General features: G+C 40.0%; 1 protein-coding gene across 4 annotated transcripts in view; it reads left to right on the top strand.

The window, feature by feature from the left end:
• Positions 1-22,042, top strand: part of RSAD1 (radical S-adenosyl methionine domain containing 1) — a 2,083,664-nt gene that overhangs the window by 1,543,534 nt on the left and 518,088 nt on the right. The window lies entirely within an intron of this gene.

Genomic DNA, 22,042 nt, shown 5'->3' with positions numbered 1-22,042 from the left:
TTATAACTCGGGAATTATCATGATATTTTTGAAAAAATATTTATTTGATTCTGAAAATCCCTTTTTATGAAAGACCCCGTTTTTATGCTAGATTGTTATTGATCCATATGTATGTGTGTGTGTGTGTGTGTGTGTGTGTGTGTGTATATATATATATATATATATATATATACACACACACACACATATGTATAATATCTGTGTGTGTGTATGGTTATCACTACCTTTGTTGAATGGTACTTTGGTCGACATCGGTTTAGTCAACACAGTTTGGTCGACTAAACAGATGGCTGGACAGGTGTGCGAGATCATCACTCCCCAAGTATAAGAATATTCCTTTTCCCTGAGGATTGTGCAGTCTTGGAGTTACAATGTATAATTATCAGGGGGTATGGGGTGCAAGGGGGGATTGCCCCCTGCAAAAAACAGTGTGGTTTTCTTTACATTTTTGCATGCTCAGAGATTAATGCTCAGTTGCTTGTTTACGTGTATAATGCTGATAAATTTTTCAACATTATACACATCGACATAAATGCTGTTCAACCAAGTTAATTCAATTTGTGTGTGTGTGTGTGTGTGTGTGTGTGTGTGTGTGTGTGTGTGTGTGTGTGTGTGTGTGTGTGTGTACAAATATATATATATATTTTTTTCCTCTGTTTATTATTAACCACTCTTTGGCTAATAAGACTCTTTGACTGTTTGTGTCTTTTTTTTTTTTTTTTTTTTTTTTTTTACAAAAACCTTAAATTATAGAACCATTGTTCTCTTTGATGCAGTTTCTGTTCTGTGTGTTCCATGTTTTTGTTATTCTATTTTTCCTGGTAGTATAATGAAATTTAAAATATTTGACTGATATTCTCAATTTTCATTAATTCTTCAGCATACGGGTTTGAATCCGATCCTCTGATCTGACTCAGCCTCTGTTTCTTAGCTCGTGGATACTACAAGCTCTCAAGATCCTCCCTTAGCCATAATGTAGCAGTCCCCCTCATTCCCCAGATCTCTTTTGCCACCATTAAGTACAGAAGTGGTCTCTGCAGCTCTCAGGAGTTAGTTTGCAAAGATAAGTTTTTTTTGTGTATATCTACTTCCTTTTCACCAAAGAGTTCACCTCTATCCTCCCTTTACCTGGTTGTTGTAGATATTGTCTTTTCTTCTTACCGTTTAGTAGTTGTTGATTACGATTGTTGGTAATCTTTCTTATAGCTTCTTGGCAATTCTTTCATGCCATTGTTGGTAGCCCTTTTCTGTTTTCCGTAAAAAATAATATTAAAAAGATTTTATATATATATGTGTGTGTGTGTGTGTATGTATATATATATATATATATATATATATATATATATATATATATATATATATAAAGAGAGAGCGAGAATATCTATATTTCACCCTCTTTTCTACTTTAATCTCCCTCTTTTTTTCTTCCCTAAAAGTCGGATTGTTTTCTTCGGTATGATGTTGCAAAATAGCAGATAAAACGTCAGGTTTTTAAAAGTGTAGCAAATGTGGGCATAAAATTCCACTGTCGGATGCCCATGATCTCTGTGTTTACGGCTTAGGTCCAGACCATTTGTAGTGTTATTGTTTTATTTGTAAGGCTTTCAACCCTAAAGCATTAATAGAAAGTATAAACTTGTTCTCAAGGACCTTCTTCCTTTGGCCTATGGAGAATCACTTACTGGAGCTCAATCGTCCAAGTCTGAGAAAAAAGAAGTCAGGAAAAGTCCTTCTGAGCAACCCAGTTCCTCTCCAGATCTGACCTCAGAACCACTCAAGAAAATGTGAAAAACTTTGGATCCTAAAGACAAGTCTTCAGATTCACCCTCTTTAGATACCAGACACGTATCTTCGGATCCAGGTCAGCATGAACCAAAGCAGATGCCTAGAACTAGGTATGCATCTTCCTTAGATCCTGTATCCTCTCAGCACCCATCCCCATTCTTGGAAAGATGCTGTCATTCAGGATCACCTTCTATAGCCTGTTTCCATTTGTCCAGAAGTCTCATACAACTGATGTGGACAGAATTTTTCTTGACACAATTTCAGATGGGAGTTTTCCCTGCTCCTACCCCCATGGGTTCTGAGACCTTCACTAGTACAACCCCACCAGTTTGGGCTCCTCCTCTGATCCATGCTTTGGTTTAGAAGCCCTTGGATCTGAGAGTCCTAAAGCTGGTTTTATCTTCAGATCTGTTATGTTTTCTGAGTGCTTCGGCTTCAAGTGTGTTGGAGCTGGATGACTCTGGGAACTGAAGCTTCGTTGTCAGATCCAAGGAGTTGGACTCGACTCTGAAGTTGTTAGAGCCATGTCTATCACTCGGAGCCTCGGCATTCAATAGCTGGGTTCCGACTCCTGCCTTTGGTGGTGTGCCTTTGGGTGAGAGGTAGCTGTTGGTCCAGAAGCTTGTTTTCTCGGGTCTGACAGATTCCTTCTCCCTGGGGCATTCTGCCTTTGAGGTAGTAGAGAGAGTATTCTCTTCGGAAGGTCAGATGGCTCCTCCCCTCTCAGATCTTCCCTCTGGATTTCAGATGTCTTTGTGTCATGAGCGTCAACATTTTACTCCACAGTGATAGTCAGCCCAAAGTCTCCATAATACCCAGCAGGATATAGTTGTTTCTTCTTACGATACTTCTCCAGAACATCCCACTGAAGTCCCTAGGAAGAGGAAGTACAAGAGGAGGCACTTGGACTCCCCTCAGGAGTTGGTCACAGAGGATACTGATTTCATTGAAGAGGAAGGGTCCCACAAGATCACCCTGATGACATCTCATTTGGAGACATTTTAGAGATCCTTAATGGGGTGGTTGGTGTTACCGATAACCCTTCTCAAGAGGAACTGGTATTCCTGGGGGTGTTTGGTACTGGCCCATCTACTTCCTGGGTGACTCTACCCGCTGATGAGCTCCTTGATTTGATCTCTCAGCAGGCATGAAAGGAGCCTGATTCTGTTGAGCCAATCCCCAAGAGACCAGATAGCATCTTGGCACCACTGATGGGAAAGGAATTCTGGAACAAAGGAGTACCAGTAGATGCTATGTTCGTAGCTTCAGCCACCAAGAAAGAACTCACAGAACAGAGTTCCTGTGTTCAACCCTCTAACAGGGAGTCTAGGGAGCTGGACAGATTTGGGAAGCGTGTGTATGCATCAGCAACCTTTGCACTCAAGACTCAGAATTACTTGTCATACTTTACCACACTACAGAGGGATTTGATCAAAGAACTTTCAAAGTTTCTCTCGGGGACCAGTACTTGTGGGGCAGAAGTCTTTTATTGCTTCACAGTTGGCGACCCTTCGGTCTATTTCCAACTCATCCATGAGGCTCATATTACACGCAGCTGAAGGAGCCACAAGGGCAGTGGGTTCAGGCATTTCCATCAGAAGGCATGCCTGGATGATTTAACGGAGCCCTTCCAAGTAATCCTTCTTCAATGCTGCTGTGAAGAAATTGAAAACACTGTCATCTGTGTTAGCATGTATGGCAGTAGATTTGTGTATATCCTCAGATTAATTTGTATTGTATGCTAGTATGTCTAATTGAGAAAATTGCAAATAAGTTTTAAAATGTTGAGTATTTCCCTGTTTATACAAAATATTTAAAGAATCTGTCATTGTTTTGATACATTTTTCATTGCACATGTTTATTAGGGAGATTCTGATTCAAACAGATATTTTTAAAAATAAGACAGTTGAATGGCAGTTTGTGAAGAGTTGCAGTCAGTGGATACCCACGAAAAATAACTCATCAAAAACTGTAAGCCTGCCTTTGTCTTGCTGTTTTGTTTTAGGTTAGATCAGGGACAGTATTCTCTAGTTAGATTAGGAAAGTTTAGCTGTTTATTTGATAGAGTTTTTCTAAAATGATAGACTTCTGTCTTACAGTTTAATTTTATATTTCTGGTGATTGAATTCTGGTGTTTATTGAAAGTTATTGATTTACATTCTTGTAATCATTTTACTTATTAAATTTTTTTTTCATTACTTTGCATTGTGGCTAGAACAATCAGTGTTTTCTTTAGAGATTGGAGAGTGCTTATACCAGTTTGATACTCACCAGGTCACCTCAAATGCCTGGCTGCTTCTCGTTATAGCTGTCATTCATTTTGATATTTAATTTTTAATAATTGATCACCCTTTGAATGGTGTTTAGACCTGTCTGACTCAGGTGGCAGCATTTACGATTTGTATTGTGGAGGGGGCACAGCTTGAAATCTGTGTCAGGCTTCCCGTAGATGTTTGAGTGTGTGTGAGATTTAAATTTATTTTGAGTGTGAGTGAGTCAGAGGTCTTAAACTGGGATACATTGTTCTGAAGTGTATAGTAAGGGATTACATTTGTGGAGGACAGAGGTATACAGTCCAAGGAAGGAAAAGCATGTTCCTGTTGTGCTGTTAAGGGAAGTTGTGGAATTTTATTCTTATGTGCTCTAGTGTTTTCCGTGACACTCACACTGAAGTCAATAGTGAGGATTGAGGCTCCTTAATGACTGACCCAGGATTTAAGTGGGGGATGTCATTTTAATTGGTGGCAGTCCGGTGTGATATTAGCCGGATGTCACAGCTCCCTTTGACAGACGTTCATTATTTGGCCCCAAGGTGAAACACACACAGTGCAGGTGCAAGCAAGATAGTAAGAACATGTCTGCAGCAGGTGTATGTTTACGACTCCTCAAACAACCATTTCCAGGAATAAACGAGGTGGTCAGAAAATGTGGTTCAGGAAATCCCAGGATCCATTCCATGATCCATATGGAGAGAGTTCCCCCAGGGGGAGAGGGGGTAAATCAAATGGGAGACACCACCCTCGCAGCAGAGGAGGCCAGCAGAACCAGGGGTCCAGAGACTCTTTCTCTGAAAGATGCTATCAGTGCACCTGAAAGGGAGGCCAAATTTTCCCATCTCTGGAGGCAGTCAGGAGCCATTTATCCCTGCACCAGAGAGCCTGGGTAAACATTACAAAAGATACTTGGGCACAGAGGATTATTACCAGAGATTATGTAATTCCCTTTTCCCTACCTCCTTCATCAGTAAACAAAATTCCAGATGTCCCACCCAGTCAGAGGAAATCAACAGCTCTGGAAATACCAAAGCTGTTCGAAAAAAAGAGTCATCCAAGAGGTCTCCCCAGACCAGAAACGATCTGGAACTTACTCAAGATTCTTTTTATTGCCAAAGAAAACAGGGGACTGGAGACCACTTTTGGATCTCAGCATTCTGAACAAGTCAGTTCAACATTCCAAGTTCCAGAGGGTCACGGTTCAGTTCATCTTGCTGTTTTTTGCACAAGGATGACTGGATGTGCTCAGTAGATCTCCAGGATGCGTACTATCACATAAAAATGAACAGATGGTCCAGGAGATATCTACTCTTCCAGCTGGGAGCCAGTCACTGCTAATTCAGAATACTGCCCTTAGGTCTTACCACAGCCCCAGGGTGTTTACCAAATGCATGGCAGTAGTAGCAGCTCACCTGAGACTGCAGGGTTTTTGGGTATTTCCGTATCTAGGCAACTGGCTAATAACCATTTCAACCAAGTATCTGCTGATAGCAGCTCAAGATTACGTACTCCAGATTTGTTCCAAGCTAGGAATTACAGTCAACTGTAACAAATTTCAACTTCAACCGTCTCTTATGTTAGAATGCATAAGGGCCTTCTTCAACACAACATCAATGTTAGCTTCTCTCCCTTTGCCAAGGGTTCAAACTATTTGTTTTCAAGTCAACCAAATACTTCAAAACTCATTCATGTCAGCCTGACTGATTTTGCAGACCCTGAGATCGATATCTGCAGCAATACTTCTAGTTCCTCTAGCAAGATACCATATGAGAATTCTTCAAGTAGACATTAGCAACTCAGTGGTCCATTTTGCAACAATCTGTGTCCACCAAGATCAGTGTAACTCACAGGCCTGCAGGTACCTTTGGTGGCGGATTTACTTTGATCAAATTTTAAAAGGTCTCCCATTCATCCTTCTTCAACCCAAGGCCATAGTGACCACGGACGCTTCCCAGATTGGGGGGGGGGGGGTATTTCTTGGAAAAGACTGTTCATGGCATGTGTTCCCTTGAAGAAGCCAACATGCATATTAATGTCCCAGAAATGAGGGCAGTACTCCTTAGCATTGCAGGTGTTCCAAGACTGTCTCCCTTCCGTAACTATTGCAATTCAAACGGACAATGTCTGTAGCATGGTACATCAGCAAACAAGGAGGAACCAAATCTTACCCCCTGTGTTGAGAAGCTATAAGAGTGTGGCAATGGGCAATGTCTTCAAATCGATTTCTGGTAGCAGTGCATATACCAGAAAAATTCAACGTGATAGCAGACAAATTAAGCAGGTCCATTTTTCTGCTCATGAGTGGTCTCTCAACAGAAATGTGGTGGAAATGATTTTCCATCAGTGAGGCCAATAATGCTGCAAGCTATTTGCATCTCCCCTAAACAACAAGTGTAGCTGGTTCTTTGTCCTAATACCGAGCTGGGGGAGTCTTTTTTGTGCTTATCCCTCTGCTCCATTAATCTCCAAATTCCTACAAAAAGCATCCCAATTGAAGAGGAAAATCATCCTCATTGTCCCTTATTGGCCTCAACAGATTTGGTTTCCATTCCTTTGGCCTCATTTACTTTACCCACCTTGGATTCTGGATCCAATTCCAGATCTACAGTCTCACCTGACAGACATTACTCACCCATATATCCTGGACCTAAAGTCGACCTCATGGTTTCTCCAATTCCGTTGATAGCCAGACAACCCAAGCTGTCTTCCCAATCTGCCGCATTCTTTTGTCATCCCACAAACCTTCCAGTAAAAAAATTTACAAGAGCAAATGGAAAAGATTTGTCCTTTGGGCGCAGCAGTGGAACATTGACCCTTTTTCAGCAGCAGTACCAAAGATTCTTGAATTCCTGGCTTCTGTTTTTAATGACTGGACTAGTCCCTCAATAGTTAAGGTTCAGTTAGCTGCCATCTCCAGTTTCCATACTGGAGTTGATAATTCTGTGTTGACTTCTTCACGTCTTTGTAAGACATTTATAAAAGGAACCTTTCTACTCAAACTACCCTTTAAGGACCCTGCTCCACAGTGGGATCTGAATTTAATGCTACTGCCCTTAACTCAAAAACCATTTGAACTGGCTGCAAAATGTGAATTGAAATATTCGACTTGGAAAGCTATATTTCTAACAGCCATAACATCAGTTAGGAGAGTTTCAGAACTTCAAGCCTTATCCTCTAAGCCTCCTCATTTAATTTTTCATAAGGATAGGGGGTCCTTAAGAACCAATCCTTTCTTTCTTCCAAAAGTGGTGTCAGGATCTAACATTAATTAATCTATCAACCTCCCGGTATTCTTTCCAGATTTTTATTAGATGTTCACAGACAATTACGTTTCTATCTGCAAAGATCAGAGAAATTTAGGAAATCAGCTGAATTAGAAATTTAGGAAATCAGCTGAATTAATTAATCAACCCAGCCACTGGGGATGCACAAGCCAGTGCATTTCTTTGCGCCGGTCCCAAGCCCGGATAAATGGGGAGGGTTGCATCAGGAAGGGCATCTGGTGCAAAATTTTGCCAAATCATACATGCGGACAAAGATATACATACCGGATCGGTAGAGGCCTGGGTTAACAATGACCGTCACTAGTACTGTTGGCCAACAGGGTGCTGGCAGAAATTGGGCTACTGTTGGCCGAAGAAGGAGAAGAGAGGGAAAGCATGCCCGAAGGCAGGTAAAGGCTAGGACTGTGATAGTGAGGGCTGGAACTTTGAATGTTGGCAGTATGACTGGTATAGGGAGAGCGCTAGCTGATATGATGGACCAAAGGAAGGTTGGTATATTGTGTGTGCAAGAGACCAGATGGAAGGGGAGCAAGGCTAAGTGTACCGGAGGCAGGTTCAAATTGTTTTATCATGATGTGGATGGGAGAAGAAATGACGTAGGGGTTATCCTGAAGGAACAGTATGCTATGAGTGTTTCGGATGTGAAAAGAGTGTCAGATAGAGTGATGTTTATGAAGCTGGAAATTGATCATGTAATGATGAATATTGTTAGTGCATATGCTCCACAAGTTGGGTGTGCGATGGATGAGAAAGAAAAATTTTGGAGTGAGTTGGATGAAGTAGTGATGACTGTACCCAAAGGTGAGAGACTGGTGATTGGAGTCGATTTCAGTGGGCACGTTGGTGAAGGGAACAGAGGGGATGAGGAAGTGATGGGTAGGTATGGTGTTAAGCAAAGGAATGCAGAAGGTCAGATGGTAGTGGATTTTGCAAAAGGGATGGACATGGCTGTGACGAATACATATTTTAACAAGAGGGAGGAGCATAGGGTGACATGCAAGAGTGGAGGAAGATGCACACAGGTGGATTATATCTTATGTAGAAGGGCCAGTCTGAAGGAGATTGGAGAATGTAAAGTGGTGGTAGGGGAAAATGTAGTTAGGCAGCATAGGATGGTGGTTTGTAGGATGACATTGGTGATCAAGAGAAGGAGGAGGAGTGTGAAGGCAGCACCAAGGATCAAATGGTGGAAATTGAAAAAGGGTAATTGTGAGGTGGAGTTCAGGGAAGAGTTAAGACAGGCACTGGGTGACAGTGAAGAGTTACCGAATAGCTGGGTAACTACAGCAGACCTAGTAAGAGAGATGGCTAGAAAGGTGCTTGGTATGACATCTGGAAAGAGGAAGGAGGACAAGGAGACGTGGTGGAATGAAGAAGTACAGGAGAGTATACAGAGAAAGTGGTTAGCGAAGAAGAAGTGGAATTGTCAGAGAGATGAAGAAAGTAGACAAGAGTATAAGGAGATGAGGTGCATGGCAAAGAGAGAGGTGGTGAAGGTTAAGGATAAGGCATATGAAGAGTTGTATGAAAGGTTGGACACTAAGGAGGGAGAAAAGGACCTGTACCGATTGGCTAGATAGAGGGACCAAGCTAGTAAAGATGTGCAGCAGGTAAGGGTGATAAAAGATAATGAGGGAAACGTACTCACAAGTGAGGAGAGTGGGTTGAGCAGATGGAAAGAGTACTTTGAGATGATGATGAATGAAGAGAATGAGAGGGAGAGGGAGAGAAGGTTGGATGATGTATCGATAGTGAATCATGAAGTGCAGTGGATTAGCAAGGAGGAAGTAAGGATAGCTGTGAAGAGAATGAAGAATGGGAAGGCTGTTGGTCCAGATGACATACCTGTGGAAGCATGGAGGTGTTTAAGTGAAATGGCAGTGGAGTTTTTAACTAGATTGCTTAATGAAATCTTGGAAAGTGAGAGGATGCCTGAGGAATGGAGAAAAAGTGTTTTGGTGCCGATTTTTAAGAATAAGGGTTATCTGCAGAGCTGTAGTAACTACAGAGGGATTAAATTGATCAGTCACAACTTGAAGTTATGGGAAAGAGTAGTGGAAGCTAGGTTAAGAAGGGAGGTGATGATTAGTGATCAGCAGTATGGTTTCATGCCAGGAAAGAGCACTACAGATGCGATGTTTGCTCTGAGAGTGTTAATGGAGAAGTACAGAGAAGGTCAGAAGGAGTTGCATTGTGTCTTTGTGGACTTAGAGAAAGCATATGACAGGGTGCATAGAGAGGAGTTGTGGTATTGTATGAGGAAGTCGGGAGTGTCAGAGAAGTATGTAAGAGTGGTACAGGATATGTACGAGTGTAGTGTGACAGCGGTGAGGTCTGTGGTGGGAGTGACGGATGCATTTAAGGTGGAGTTGGGATTACATCAAGGATCAGCTCTGAGCCCTTTCTTATTTGCAATGGTGATGGAAGGTTGACAGATGAGATCAGACAGGAGTCCTTGTGGACTATGATGTTTGCAGTTGACATTGTGATCTGTATTGAGAGTAGGGAACAGGTGGAGTTGACCCTGGAGAGGTGGAGATATGCTCTATAGAGAAGAAGAATGATGGTCAGCAGGACTAAGACAGAATATGTGTGTGTGAATGAGAAGGAGGATAGAGGAATGGTGAGGATGCAGAGAGTAGAGGTGGCGAAGGTGGATGAGTTTAAATACTTGGGATCAACAGTTCAGAGTAATGGTGTGTGTGTAAGAGAGATGAAGAAGAGAGTACAGGCAGGATGGAGTAGGTGGAGAAGAGTGTCAGGAGTGATTTGTGACAGACTAGTACCAGTAAGAGTGAAAGGGAAGGTCTACAAGAGGGTAGCGAGACCAGCTATGTTATATGGATTGGAGACAGTGGCATTGACAAAAAGGCAGGAGTCAGAGCTTGACGAGTTGAAGATATTAACATTTACACTGGGTGTGACGAGGATGGACAGGATTAGGAATAAGTATATTAGAGGGTCAGCCCAGGTTGGAAGGTTTATAGACAAAATATACTTCTGGACTCGGAGAATCCAAAAGAAAACTCCAACATGAAAAAGAGCACACCAGAATTGCAGTAAAGAAAAGAAAACCGTATTCCAGTTTGGCTGCTTCTTTTGTGTGTGTTCTTTTTCAGGTTTATAGACAAAGCCAGAGAGGCAAGATTACGTTGGTTTGGACATGTGCTGAGGAAGGATGCAAAGTATTTTGGGAAAAAGATGCTAAGGATGAAGCTGCCAGGTAAAAGGAAAAGAGGAAGGCCTAAGATAAGGCTTATGGATGTGGTGAGAGAGGACATGCAGGTGGTTGGTGTGACAGAGCAAGATGCAGAGGACAGGAAGAAATGGAAACAGTTGTTTTCTTTTCATACAGCAAGTTAACACACAATTCCATATGGTTAACATAATGATAACAAACAAATAAAAAAAAATTATTACTAAAATTGGATGAATGATCCAATTTAATAACTTTTTTCTTTGCCAGACAGTCCTGTGAAAACATTGTACCTATTATGGGCTGTATCTGCTTCGTTTTTTTCTGCTAATTTAATTAACTTATTTTTTACAATTACATAATTTAATTCATGACTTGGGATTGTTTTATTAACTTTTTGCATTTGTTGAATTAACTGTTTACTTTCACTTGTGACTTTATGTAGTGGTTCTAATGAAAGACATACATTAATCATTGACAATGTTTATGGATTCCACTGAAAAGACACTGCCACATTGTTTTCTTGAGTGAACACATACATTTTATTATGCCATGTCAGATACGTTATATTATTAAGACAACCTAGAAAAGGAACGTTGTTTAATAAATGGTAAACTTTGATTTGTTACAGTGCACACAAACTGTGGGCCTCTCTCTGTGAACATTTCAAAATTAGAAGGTAAAATCGTTCATTTTCATAGATTTAAAGAATGCTGTAAAAAAACATGGTTCATATACTGGTGAGTGCTGACCACATACCAGCCCATTGGTTGCATGAGTACAGTGTTCAGTTTTATGAGTTTTATTTTGTAAATCAATATAATTTCCTTCTAAATAGGGTAACCAATACTGGTACGGATAGAATGGTGATTCAAAAACTAGTGGTAAAATTATAACTTGACACATTACCTTTGAACTTGTTACATTGTAATGTATAACTTTTCCTGTACAGTATGTATTTGTGCAGACTGTTTGCTGCCCATGTATTTCAATCCAGTTAGTACTTGGGATCCATTTTTTAAACATAGTTCTCCACATGTATCCATTACTAGATATCAATTTATCTTGAATTGAATTTTTTTGCATTTGTACATACAGAGACTGCAAAGTACATTTAGTCCAGTCCACAAATTTAATAACATTAACATCAAACCCTAATACCCTAATTAAAAAATCATTATAATGTTGTAAAAATTGATTTTGAAAGTTTATATCTCTTTTTTGTGATGTCCATATTGTAGGTAACCATTGGGCTTGTAAATGTGCTATCTGTGAAATATCCTGACCTGTCAGTTTTAATCTGTTTGGTAGTATTTCTATATCAGTTGAATTTAAGGTACCTAGGCTCGTTCCTAGCCCCCCAATGTGTCGTACCAAGCCCTCCGTCTCCTACAGCCAGTAGTGTCAGGAGGAAATGAAATATTAAAGTGCATTACTGTTTTTTTGGTAGTTTTGCCCCACTAGTGTACATGTTAATGGCACCCTGATTACTTGATCAAACTTGGCTGTGGCATTATTATTAAAAGTTCTGACAATAACCGACCAAAGATATTGTCCAATAATTTCTGAATCATTAATACAGACCACTATATTCCCTTCCACTAATTTTATTTTAGAACCTTCTGCAGTACCGTTTTTGCATTCAGTATAAAACTGAAGAGGTGTCTTTTCACTTTTTGTACACAGCATTTTATAGCAGTATAATTTTTTAATGACACATTTACTTCATTTTGCAAGAATTGGACATATCCCTCTTCTCTGGCAGTCTTCCAAAATGTGACATTTTGGTCAAAAGCTGGTGATTTCAAATCAAAGGGGGGCTGCAGGAGACAGCTGAATGGGTGGGGGTCAATGGGAGTGGGTGTGGCCAACTAGAAAGGGGAGGAGCTATGCTCAAAACCACAAAAACTGTAACTTTAATTAAATACGCTGCCTTGGGTGCCAAACCATCATTATGAGAGTCCAATCAAGACAAAATGAAGTGTAGAAGAAAAAACATATTTCAATCCATTGGCTGCATGACAGCTTACTTAATATCTAGATGGAAACAAAAAGGTTGTGAGGCATGAAAAAATAAATTACTTTTTAAATACATTACTGGAATGCCAGTCAAAATCAAGTACAAGACAAACAAGCAGCACTCAACTCAAACCACTTCTCCTTGCACTGCAGTTCTAATTATAATTTATATTCAGCTTTATTAAAGTACCAAGTAACATGCTGAAAGTAGCAATGATACCCCCACTTGTAAGCATGTTTCTTATCCAAAAAAAGAACTGCTGCCTAACAGCTATCTACTTGTTTCATTGGGAAAACATGATCAAAGTAAAAAAGGAACAGCAAACAAGAAACAAGCTCAAGATACATTGCTTAAAGGATTAATGCACAGGATATGAACCACACATGATAGATTGGCGTTCTGTTTAGTTTGCAGGTAAAGCCTGTAATGAGCTCTTAAAATAATGTAATCCTGTCCTTTATTACAAATACTGTCATATGCATTTCAATACCCAAGGCTTATATGTTATCTAGTTATGTAAGTATTCCCTGCATGGCAACAACAGAAAGGCTTTCAATGTTGGCAATTCTTTAACAGTATGCTTATTAAAACTTACTTGCATCTTACAATCTCAGACAAGCTTACCAGATGGTCATTAAAGCACTGCTACTTAAACACAGCGCAACAGGCACTTTCTGAATAATAATAAGCATAAATCAACAGTATAAAAATATGACAGAAACCAGAACATTTTGCAAAATCAAGGACAGATGAAAAGCCATTGTAGTACTTGTGTCTACCTTGGATGGAGGGCAAGGGAGCCCGCAGGATTTTTTGCAGGGGGGTGCAAACCCAGAGCCCCATCCACATAACTCTCCCCACCCCCTGCCAACACAGCCCCGCCCAAGTCCACCCACCCAAGCCCCGCCCACACAGCCATTCCAGTGTCCCATTACTTGGCTATTTCTCCCCATTTGCCATAGACACTGTTCAAATCTCTGTGTGCATACTGCTTTATGCTTTAGTTCTACAATGATTACAGGCAGTTGGATTTAATTTACAACTTTTATTTCAAACATTATAGCCCAAACACTGATAGACATTTACTAAACCTAAACCAAGCAATAGTCTTACAACGAAAACAGACTTGGCATTAAAGCTTCTCTACTTTTGAAACTCACATTCAATGAAACAGCATTGAAACCCACATTCAAAGAAAATGCATCTGGCCAGTGGCAGGTTATTTACCTTTGAACTGTTTTCAAGCAATAGGCTCCTTGCACACTGTTAGGGCCATGCAAAAGTTATTTGATTTACCTGATTGTATTAAATATAATATATAAAATATAACTGAATTATATCCCTTGTATTATACAGCAACACTTGTTTGAGTGTGTTTTAAATTTATAGTTTTGAACATTTTTTCCAGTAAGCAATGAAACAAAACATACAAACCAATAATGACAAACTGCCTAATTCAGAACATTTCAACCATAAAAGGTCATTACAGTCCACCAATATCAGTCAATGCACACAATCTCTGCCAAAGTAAAAGTAATCTGAATAATTCCACATTAAAGATATCTGAAACTAATGAAGAGGTTGTTGCTAGAAAACAACTGTATATTTCAGTGTTTCATCTACAAATTCAGTGCCTGCTGCCGTCAAAGAATAAATTGCCTATGTTAAATTAAAAAAATGGTAAGCTGGTATATTGCAATAGAAAATGGATGGCAAGCTGAAAAACAGATTCATAGTTATTAGGCATCTCATCCAAAGGAGGACATCCTCAGGACTGCAGCATACAAATGTACATGCTGTAGGAATAAAACCTCAAGCCTCTACATTAAGATGCAAGTATTCTACTTGTGGTGCTACTAACATAACTTTAAAACTTTATACCACAATAGAGATACCATTTGCTAAACAAAACAGTTGCACATTGTAAATAGACTTGGCATGAGCAGCAGTAAACTTCGCTTCCCTTAAAACTCACAGTTCCTTAAAAATGCACTTGAAAATAAATTCCACCTGCTAACTCTAACTTGGGCATTTCACTGTCTCTCTCTCTCTCTCTCTGTCTCTCTCTCTCTCTCACACAAACATACCACACCCCTCAAGGCCTCAGCCTTAGTGCAAGAAGCAACTTCAATCCTTTTTAGGAGGAATATGGGGCAAAAATCTGGACATTCTGCAAAAACCTGGACAGCTGAGGGGTATGCTACCTCCCTCTTATACACACACACACACACACACACACACACACACACACACACACACACACACACACCAAATAATTCTAGTCAGACTTGAATTAGTTCTGGGAAGGTTGCACTGAACGGCACCGTGCTTGATCTGAAGTAGGTGAAATCCTGGTAGCCAGTGATAATAACTGATCTGCAGCTCAGCAATGTGGGGCATTAAAGCATTTTTAGCAGAGCATTGTTTCATCACTACCTATTGTGTGTGCACATAAGCTGTAGTTATTTCAAACATTTGCCTTTTTTGATTACTACAGAGTACATTTACCCACCAGAGCTATTGTGTTTTGACTTCAGTGTGGAGCTTACCTAGTTGTTGCAGGGCTTGGCTTTTAAGTAAGGTAGCAATGCTTATTTACCATATACCATTAAAGCCACCCAACTACAAGTGTACTAACACACAGACACTGCTATAAGACACTGGTCTCCAATAAAATGTAACGAGCTTCTGAAAATACTGTAATCCTGTCCTTTTATTACAAATACTGTCATATGCATTTCAATACCCAAGGCTTATACATTATCTAGTTATGTAAATATTCTCTGCATGGCAGCAACAAAAAGGCTTTCAATGCTGGTAATTCTTTAACAGTATGCTTACTAAAGCTTACTTGCATCTTACAATCTCCGACAAGCTTACCTGATGTTCATTAAACCATGGCTACTTAAACAGAGCAACAGGGCACTGTGACAGCATGCAGTTCCTGAATAATAAGAAGCATAAATCAACAGTATAAAAATCTGATAGAAAACCAGAACATTCTGCAAAATCAAGGACAGATGAAAAGCCACGGTCGTATTTGTGATCTACCTTGGATGGGGGAATACTCTGCACACTTACACTGCATAACTGCTCCTTGCCTTCCTTGGACACATCCAGAGCCACTACAATGGGGGGTGGGGTGCAATAAGTATGTCATAATTTGAAATGTCTCTGGCTGACAGTGATGGCTCTGACACTCATACCTCTCAACTTCAGAGCAAGAAATCTGGGCAAAGCCATACATAGAACTAGACGTGGGACACAGGCCCAAAAATAAGGCCAATTTTTAAATATTGCTCTTATTAACTTAGATAATAGAACAGTAGTAGATCTTGCATTAGTACGAATTTTCTGAAGGGTATAAAATCTGAAACTCAAATGTCTGCCATTATTTTCTAACTTCAATCTTTAATGACTTGCCACTAATTTGCCAGAAAACCACAATTTTATGAAAACGGACCAAAATGTGATGCAAAAATATAAAGTTGCCACACAATACAGCTGGGAACCTGTCAAAAAGGGACACTTTTTAATATTAACATTGTTAACTTGAGCAGCTAACAAAATAAGAGCATCTACATGCATTTCTGAAATAAAAGTAATCTATAACTCTGATCATTACAGTTATATATAATTGTAAACCCTCCACATTTTCTTCCAAAATTGCCATTTTGGAGGAGGGATTATTAGGGGAGAGCAACATTTTGAGCCAAAATTGGGGACAATTGAGAGGTTTGGATATTCCTAATCTACTAAGTGATTTGCATGTACCTCTCAACCTCTTAATGCAGGAAATCTGGACAAGGCCAAATATATTGGGGGAACATACAAACACTACTAAAAATTGCTCTTGTATAAACTTAAGACAGTCTTGCTTTTTTCTGAAGGTTATGACGTCTGAAACTCAATGTCTGTCATTTAGTGACTTAATTCCTAAATGATTTGCTAGAAAAACCACACATTTTATGAGGAACAAACCAAAAATAAGAAGCAAATATCTATTAATTCTGCAAAGATATGGACAACTGAGAGGTATAGTTCAACCAGGGCTGTCTGAGTTTGCTACCCCCCCCTCACAAAATCATGGTCGAATGGAGCCTCCCCCCTGCAGCCATTCCAATGTACCATTCCTTGGTTATTTTGCCCCATTTACCATAAACACTGTAATGTGCATACTGCTTTACTTCTGCGATGATTTAGATTTCATTTGAAAGTTTTATTTTGCATTTTACAGCACAAACCCTAATACATACCTGTTAAACAAAGCAATGCAGTCTCACAATGAAAATAGACTCAACATTAAAACTTCTCTGCCCTTGAAACTCGCATGCATTGAAACAGCATTGAAACCCACATGGCAGATAAATATTAACTTTGGGCTGTCTTCAAAATCATAGGCCCCTCGAACATAACATACACATGCACTTTGATACACCTTCCTGACTGTATTACATTATATTCCTTGTACAATACAGTACAGTTGTTAGAGGGCAGTAAACAATGAAACAAAATGCTTACACCAATGACAAAACTGCCCAATTCAGAACATTTCCATCATAAAAAGTCTACTCAGCCTTCTATAGTCCACCAGTATCAGTAAAAAATATGCACAATCTCTGAAGTAGTAAAATCCACATTAAAGAAATTTGTAACTAATAAAGAGGTTGCTGGCTTGCTGCTAGCAAACAACTTTATATGTCATTGTTTAATCTACAAATAAAGTGCCTGTTACCCTTGAAGAATAAATTGCCTTTGTTGCATGCAGTAAAAAAATGATAAGCTAGTAATACCGCAATAGGGAATGGATAGCAAACTGATAACAGGTTCATAGTTACTAGGTATCTTTGCCAAAAGGACTGCAGCATCCACCCCCTTTACAACACAGTACAGTATCAGCAATGCATCTACCTACTGTGGGAGTAGAACCCACAGCCTTCAGCATCAAAAGCAAGTACACTATTTGTTGTGCTATTAACAATGCAAGCAGACTAAGCATAAGCAGCACTAAACTTTTGCTCCCCTGCAGCTCTCAGCTCCTTGTAAAATCTACTCGACACTCAGCTGTATCTCTGAACTTTGCAGCACAAGAAATCTGGAAAAAGCCAAAATTTATTGGGGGGGGACAAAAGGCCAAAAACCAGGGACACATTTTAAACAGTGCTTGTATAATGTTGGAAAGTTGCTAGAATAAAAGGCTGCGTTACCACCATACATTTCACTGCCATGTCTTGAACCCAGGGGACCCTGTGCAAAACAGTCAGAGCAACATATTTTATTTTACATTTTACACACGCAAGAAGAATATTAGACATGTATATAAATATTTTTTCTACCATTCTGGATCTCCTGTTAAATGAAATTATTTTGTATACTTATTGACAGAATGACAAACAAACTGATTTGTGAACTAACTGAAAGCATCCACTCACCCAATGGTCAGCAGACAAAAGTACTAATTCGTCATTTCAATGTTGTCTGTCATAGTGTCAATTGCTGAATGAAAAACCTGCTTTAATTAAATGAGTTCTAGCTCTTTTACCCCTGGGAGTAAAGTTGGACAAACTGTCTTGATTCTATTTCCTTTAATATTAAACCTTGCATATGAGCATTTATGGTACAGGAATTCTGTTTTACTTGAGGGATTGGTGATATCTTAGAAACAATAAGCTTTCTTCTTGTTGAATTAAAAAAGCATGGCAGAGTTATAATGATTAGTAGACATCAGTAGTTGTGGCAGCAGCAACTGTGACTTTTCCTGAGTGTAAAACTATAGTCATTTTGAATGATTTTGCTCTTTTTCCCAAAATGCAACAGCTTTGGAGATCATTCTAATAATTAAGGGACTGAAAGAGGGAAAAACTGTTACACAGGCCTTGGGATGGCAATGCCCTTGCCACACAAGAACATGGTATTCAAAATCCACATCATATTCAAATACTTATCATTCCTAACCATGACTTCCGACTGCTGCTTTCCCCGTTCATAATTATTCTTAGAAGAGTACATTAAATGCTAGACCTGGCCTGGGGCATTTTACACACACACACACACACACACACACACACACACACACACACACACACACACACACACACACACTGTCCCATCTTCCGCCCAACTACTCACTTTGAAAGTGTCCCATCTTCTGTCCATTTCAGTTTCCACGCGCTCTTAAGTATCCGTCCATCTCGCTTGCGAATCCGAAACTGTCCGTGTCCCGCCTCCATCTTCAGTGAAGTCCGTCTCAGTTCCCGCTTGCGAACCCGAAACCGTCCGTGTCAGTTCCCGCTCGCAAACTTGAAAATATGTGCACTGTGCGATGAGCGATGATGTCAGCACGCCCGCGACTGGACTTCTTTCTTCTTAAAGAAGAACACGCCAAAAAAAACCAAACAAAAAAAACAACTTTTTTTTTAAACTAGTCAGCCAATTCCAGGGGGGTGCAAGTGCACCCCCTTGCACCTGCCTGCGGACGCCCTTGATGGGGGGATAGTCTGCACATTTTTTTATTTATTTTTATTTTATTTTATTTTACATTTGTTGAACGGGATAGTCCGACTGGATGCATGTCCATTTTCAGCGGAGGCCCGGGGAGAAAAGCTCCAAGGGTAAGCAGATATAGCATTACATATTACAAACAGACTATTTACAGAGATTACATAAGTAACCAAGTTAAACAAGTTCCACAGGTTAGAGTCAATCCTGAGCGCAAGTCAGAATTAAATTAAATTATACAGTAAACTGGTTAACAGATTTTTACACATTCTAGAGAGAGTTAGCCAGGCTTGATACATTGACATAGCCAGTTAAGTGACAAATGTTGTTTGAGTCTAGTTTTAAATTGACCTAAGGTGGAAAGTAAGGTAATATCAGCTGGAAGAGAGTTCCAGGATCTACTTACAGAGTTTGCAAAGAGAGAGTCACCGGCTGTGTTATTAATTTTGCTAGTCTGAATTAGTAGTTTGTTAGAGGATCGAAGCGGTCTAGGATTGTTATAGGGGGCAGGAGCGGCCCTAGGTCAACTGGTGCCCTAGGCAAAACAGCTCCACGGCTTCCCCCAAACCATTACCAGGTGCCCCCATCCTGGTCTACCTACACCAAATTAATACTGGAAAAGTGCCCCTGCTACACCGGCACCCTAGGCGGCCGCCTAGTTAGCCTAAGCCTAAGGCCGGCCATGATAGGGGGTGATAATATTTTTAAGTGCAGGAGTATTGTCCAGATTATAGAGGATTTTATAGGCCATAATCAATTGGTTATACTGGATTAGGCTGGGTAGTTCAAGCCGCCCAAGCTGATTTAGATTGATGCAATGATGTGTCCTAAAAGGCAGCGCAGTGGCAAACCTGGCAATGTGGTTGTAGCAAATTGAGAGTTTGTTAAGGACAGTCTTGTTTAAATTCGAGAGTAGAGGGGGTGCATACAGAAGGGTTGAAAGAAGGTGAGAGCGAGCTATGGGAATTTTAGCTGGAGGGGTTAGGAAGGCTTTTATTCTGTAAAGTGACCCTAGTTTTATATTGATGGTTTTGATACTTTGGTTAATATGTAGGTCGAATTTTAGATTATTGTCTATGATGCCACCTAATAGTTTTGTAGAGGGGTCATGGGAGATTATTATGCCATCATTTGAATATGGTAAAGGTGAAAGCGGTAGACCTACGTGTTGGTGAAAATAACAGCATTTTATTTTTTTGGGATTTAGGATCAGACGACATTCAGAAAGCCAGTTTTCTATTGTATTAAAGGTGGTCTGGGTAGCTGACCATAACTCTATTGGAGATGTGGCTGAGCAAATCAGAGTAGAGTCATCAGCATATTGGATACAGCTGACTTTTGGGATGACAGTATAAAGGTCGTTAATGAAGATGGAGAACAACAAGGGCTCTAGTATAGAGCCTTGTGGTACTCCAAGGGTGTTAGGTAGAAGGTTAAAGAGTTTGTTCTGCCAGAGGACAGCTTGCTGTCGACCATTCAGGTAGGATTGAAACCATTGAAGGGCTCTAGTATCTAGACAGAATGTTTGCAGGGTGTGGATTAAAAGTTGGTGATCAACCATATCGAATGCCTTGGAAATATCCAAGAAGAGGGCTGAGGATATATAATTATTGTTGCGAATATGGTTTATAGTGTTGGTAAAGGCTTTGAGGGCTGAAGTAGTGCTGTAATGAGGATGGAAGCCATGCTGAGTGTCTGCCATAAGGTGATTCTGGATTAGGTGGCACATGAGTTGTCTATGAATACATTTTTCCATAAGCTTGGCAAGTGGAGAGAGTATAGCTATTGGCCTATAACTGGAGAATTCAGTAGAGCTACCTCCTTTGTAAAGTGGGATTACATAGGATATTTTCCAGATGGTGGGAATTTACACTTCATAACTGCTCCTTGCCTTGATTGGACACATCCAGAGTCAGTACACGGGGGAGTGGGGTGCAACAAGTATGTCGCAATTTGAAATGTCTCTGGCTGACTGTGATGGCACTGACACATTTGTCATACCTCTCAACCTCAGAGCATGAAATCTGGACAAAGCCATACATAGAAGTGAGACAAAGGCCCAAAAATAAGGACAATTTTTAAATATTGCTCTTATAAACTTAGAAAGATAATAGAATAGTAGGTCTTGCATTAGTATGAATTTTCTGAAGGATATGAAATCTGAAACTCAAATGTCTGTCATTGTTTTCTAACTTCAGTCTTTAATGTTTTGCCATTAATTTGCCAAAAAAAAAAACACAATTTTATGAAAAATGGGCCAAAAATGTGATTCAAAAAGATAAAATAGCCACACAATACAGCTGGGAACCTGTCAAAGAAGAGACACTTTTTAATATTAGTACTGCTAACTTGAACAGCTGACAAAATAAAATAATATACATGCATTTCTGAAATTAATCTATAACTGATTATTACAATTATTTATTAATTGTAAACCCTCCATGTTTTCTTCCAAAATTGCCATTTTGCGGAGGGATTATTAGGGAAAGAGCAACATTTTGAGCCAAAATCGGGGACAGTTGAGAGGTTTGGATATGCCTAAATGTTCTTCGTCTCACATTGCTGCAGTCATAACCTGTGGGTAGTCCGCTGTCCTCGGTTGGCCCGAATACCAAAGTGTTAGGCTGGCGTCGGTCTTAGTCGCTCAGATCTGACGTCAGTACGCAGTGGTACTAAAGCGCATGACCAACGCCATATCCTCAGTCTTTCTTGCCGCATGGTCCGAAGCAGAAGCAGCGTTTGCAAGTGCCGTTCGGCGTCCTGAAATTTTCGTATTCTGAGTTTCAGACCGAAGACCAAGTTGGGCTAAGTACCCCGTTGGGGAATATTTTTGTCTTTTCTTGCCTCAGTTAAATCCGGATGTCAGAAAAAGTTAATAATTGTATTTCTTGTGGGAAGCAGATACCTCATAGGGACTACCAATCTCTGTATTCCTTGCTTAGGGCCTGAGCACGACGTAGTCGGGTGTCGCTTTTGCACTAGATTT

The sequence above is a fragment of the Protopterus annectens genome, chromosome 12.part0, assembly GCF_019279795.1.
Source record: "Protopterus annectens isolate FY-2018-M chromosome 12.part0, PAN1.0, whole genome shotgun sequence".
NCBI lineage: Eukaryota > Metazoa > Chordata > Ceratodontiformes > Protopteridae > Protopterus > Protopterus annectens.
Note: the sequence above shows the minus strand (reverse complement) of the source record. Positions and strands in the feature narration are given on the sequence as shown.